Source organism: Triticum aestivum, chromosome 6A (assembly GCF_018294505.1).
Source record: "Triticum aestivum cultivar Chinese Spring chromosome 6A, IWGSC CS RefSeq v2.1, whole genome shotgun sequence".
NCBI classification, from domain to species: domain Eukaryota; kingdom Viridiplantae; phylum Streptophyta; class Magnoliopsida; order Poales; family Poaceae; genus Triticum; species Triticum aestivum.
Genome location: NC_057809.1, coordinates 616,656,406 through 616,660,430, shown reverse-complemented (window position 1 = coordinate 616,660,430; position 4,025 = coordinate 616,656,406). Strand labels below are relative to the sequence as shown.

Here is a 4,025-nt window from a genome sequence, read left to right as displayed (position 1 = left end):
GTGCTCCACCAGACAAGCCACCCACGAACGTGCGCCACCACGGTCTTGCCATCATCACCGCCGCCTCACCATGGTCATCGAAGCAAGACCGACGAGGACGAGAGGGAGCAGCAGGGAACGAGGAGCGGCAGCGACAACAGCCACGCCGGAGGAGACAACCTCCACCGCCATCGGCGGTCACCGACCGGACGCGGCAAGGGGAGCGTACCAGGCCCTCGAGGCCCGGCCGAGCCCAAAAGGGGCTCGTGAAGCACCCGTCGCCGAGCTGCAGTAGACGCGTCGCCGTCTCCACAACCCCCCGCACGATCCGCGCCACCACCGCCCCTGCCGGAGCCGTCGCAGGCGAGACCGAGACAGGCCCGCCCAGACCCAGATTGGGCCCAAAAGGGCCCGGATCTAGGCCAGGAGGGCACCGCCACCATCCACTGCGCCAGCCCGCCGCCAAGTGGCCGCGCCGCCGCCTCTAGGCCACCCAGAGCGCGCCGCCTCGAGCAGCCGCCGCTGCCGGAACCACCGTCGACCGAGGAGCACCGCCGCGGGACGCCACCACCCGAGCCATGGCACCACGCGTGGGGAAGGGAAGGCCGCCGCCGCCGCCGCCAACACCATGTGGGCAGGGCCCGGTGGCGCAGGCCGGCGGCGGCGAAGGCGCGGGGGAACCCTAGGAGCGGGGAATCTCTTTTTCCTTTGCAAGCTCCGTGTATCTAGTTTCCTTTGGGAAACCGGAATCGTAACCCGTGCAAAGACTACTAGTCTCCCAAAGGAAATTTCGCTCGTGCATGTGTTCATATTTTCTCCGTTGACAGAGTCCATGCATCTAGGGTTTGCGTTGTACTTGAATTCAGAAGGTCGGTGCTTCGGGCATATAAAGACGACCCACGTGATGCACAAGTAGATATCGAATTTATTATCAAACAAAAGATACTACTAGTAGAGATCGAGATCGAGATCGAGCCATGGACATGTTGGTCGCCGGCGGCTGGTTCACGCGGGTGCTGTCGTCGTTGACGAACCTCCTGTTCATGTGGTCCATGGCGCAGCAGTGCGTTCCAGACATTGTCAGGGACTACGTCGACACCCTCATCAGCCGGATCAAGGACGCCATATCCCCCTACGACACCATCACCCTGGACGAGCACGACCCCGACTGCTTCGGCCGCAACGAGGCCTACGAAACCGCCGAGGCCTACCTCAGCGCCACCTGCGCGTCCAGCGCCCGCTGCCTCCTCGCCACCCTCGACTTCGACGACGACCGCATGAGCCTCACCATGGACGACCACGAGGTCGTCGACAACTTCCGCGGCGCCGACATCCGCTGGAACAAGATCAAGGTGTTTCCCCGCGTCACAACCATCATCACCAAGGGGCCCGCCCGCAGCGAGGAGCGCCGCATGTACCGCCTCACCTTCCACCGCCGCCACCGGGGGCTCGTCGAGGACGCTTACCTGCCGCACGTCCTCGCCGAGGGTCGTGACGCCATCAGCAGAAACCGCCACCGCAGCCTCCACACCAACAAGCCCAAGGACGACTGGTCCGGGGACTACGGCTGGAGCAGCCTCAAGTTCGAGCACCCCTCCACCTTCTCCACCCTCGCCATGGACCCCACCAAGAAGCAAGAGATTCTTGACGATCTCGAGATGTTCCGTGACGGCAAGGACTATTACGCCTCAATCGGCAAGACATGGAAGCGAGGTTACCTCTTGTTTGGGCCTCCTGGCACCGGCAAGTCCACCATGATCGCGGCCATGGCCAACTTCCTCAACTACGACGTCTATGACCTGAGCTGATGACGGTCAAGAACAACACCGAGCTGAAGAGGCTCTTCATCGACACGGAAGGCAAGTCGATCATCGTCATTGAGGACATCGACTGCTCCATCGATCTCACAGGCAAGCGCGGTAAGAAGGGCAAGAAGAAGAAGGACGACGATGAAGACAAGGACAAGGAGACCAAGGTGACGCTGTCCGGGGTGCTCAACTTCATCGACGGTCTATGGTCCGCATGCGGAGGCGAGCGAATTATTGTCTTCACGACCAACCACAAGGAGAACTTAGACCCCGCGTTGATCCGGCGTGGCAGGATGGACATGCACATCGAGATGTCGTACTGCTGCTTCGAATCCTTCAAGGTGCTTGCCAAGAACTACCTTGGTGTCGAGGAGCACGATATGTTCAGTGAGATTCGGAAGCTTCTAGGCGAGGTCAACATGTCGCCGGCTGATGTAGCGGAGAACCTGATGCCTAGGTCAAAGAAGAAGGACGTGGACGCCTGCCTCGGTAGATTGGTTATGGCGCTCAAGGAGAAAGCATCTGCCGGGGACAAAGATGAAGAAGAGAATGACAGTAGTGACGAAGAAGAGGAGGAAGACGATAGTGACGACAAGAAAGAAGACGAGGATCAATAATTCTGCCCACGATAGCATATACAAATGTGTGAGTCAGTAAATGCATGCGTACATAGAGTATAACACAAAATATGTATCATTGCATCCGAATCAGTAGTCCGTAGGGTGCTGACACGAATCAGTTGGTTTATCTTCCTTTCAAGTAAAACAAATTACATTGATGTGAATTTATACAAGAGCCCCACTCACCTGCTTTGTTTGGGTGAATCTTTTTGTCATTTTTTCTCCTCAATAACTGCTTGAATTTATACATAAATTTTTAGTAGGCTAGTGACAGAGTGTTTTTTTGCGGGTTAATAGGTAGTGTTTTTCAACCGTGCATACTATATAGCGTGCATTGATCTAGTATTATTAAATGTGTTCAAGTATGTGCGCCCAGATTTTGCTGAGATACATGAAACAGGAAGACACACTCTCAAACAAGAAGAAACGTGATGACGCTAGATACTTTTTCTGGGAGAAAGAATAGGTTTTATTTCATAAGAATAGAATTATAGTCCGCTAATGCAAGCTTAAGAGATACAACATGGAACCTGACACAGCTAACGAGGGGTGCTACCAACGTAATAACCATGATTAGCTAGACAATGAGAATACCCTATTTTGCTCGCATTCTAATTTCAGAGGAACTCACCTGCAAGCTTCCATGAAATTTCTAATTCTGCAATCAAGTGGCCATAAGCAGATTGATCAAGAGAGTTATAAGAGATAGCAACAAGGACAACCAAACAGTCACACATTTAGAGCATCTCCAACATCAGCCTTATTTTTTGACACGAAAAGCGGCGAAGTAAACTTTTGGACACGAAAACTGATATATTTTTTTGGGCACGAGCAAGCGCTGTCTCCAAACAGCTATCCTAAAATAGGGCATCACCGCTCCAAGGCCGCATTGCATCTTTCTTCTTCACATATATTATCAAACACATGCAAGGTACAAGTACAGTACATGTCTTGTGAAGCTTAACTGAAGCAACAACAAACAAACAACAGCATAATAGGTTCTGGTCGCTAGCTAAACAAATTCAGCAGCACTGCATTCAATTAAAATCCAGCCATGCATACATACTGCTAGCTTCCTGTAGATCAATCAAGTTGCCTACATGTTTCAGAAATTTGTTTGTGCTACTCTTAAAAATGTTTATGCAGTGCAAAAAAATTCAAGTAATTAAAAAATGTTTTGTACCATTCAAAAATAATGTTTAGTAACATTTAATGATTTAAAAAAATGTTCTAACACCTAAGGGCATGTACAATGGTTGATAAGACAGTCTTATCTTAAGCCTTGCATGTAATTGAGAGATGACAATAGAGAAATTGGATCTTTTGCACCCTGGGGCAAATCAACAAACCCCTTGTAAAGTGGGGCAAATCATCCAATCCCCCGATAAAAGTATATCTACAACGGGTTACCTCTTAACCTTACCTTCAATAACTAGCTATTCCTAAAAACGTGAAGAGACATATTGTGCTAAGAGATTATCTCTTAAATAAGAGAAAACAAAGCCTTTTTCTTATGATTTCTCTCTCCTTCACGTCAATATTTATCCTATGTGGCACCTCTAAGATAGCACCATTGTACATGCCCTAACATATATTTTACGCGTTTCCTAACTTCGCA

The 4,025-nt window shown here is 51.1% G+C and overlaps 1 pseudogene; it reads left to right on the top strand.

The window, feature by feature from the left end:
* The first annotated feature begins 920 nt into the window (after positions 1-920).
* On the top strand, positions 921-2,577 carry LOC123131435 (AAA-ATPase At3g28510-like; annotated as a pseudogene).
* Positions 2,578-4,025: the final 1,448 nt, after the last annotated feature.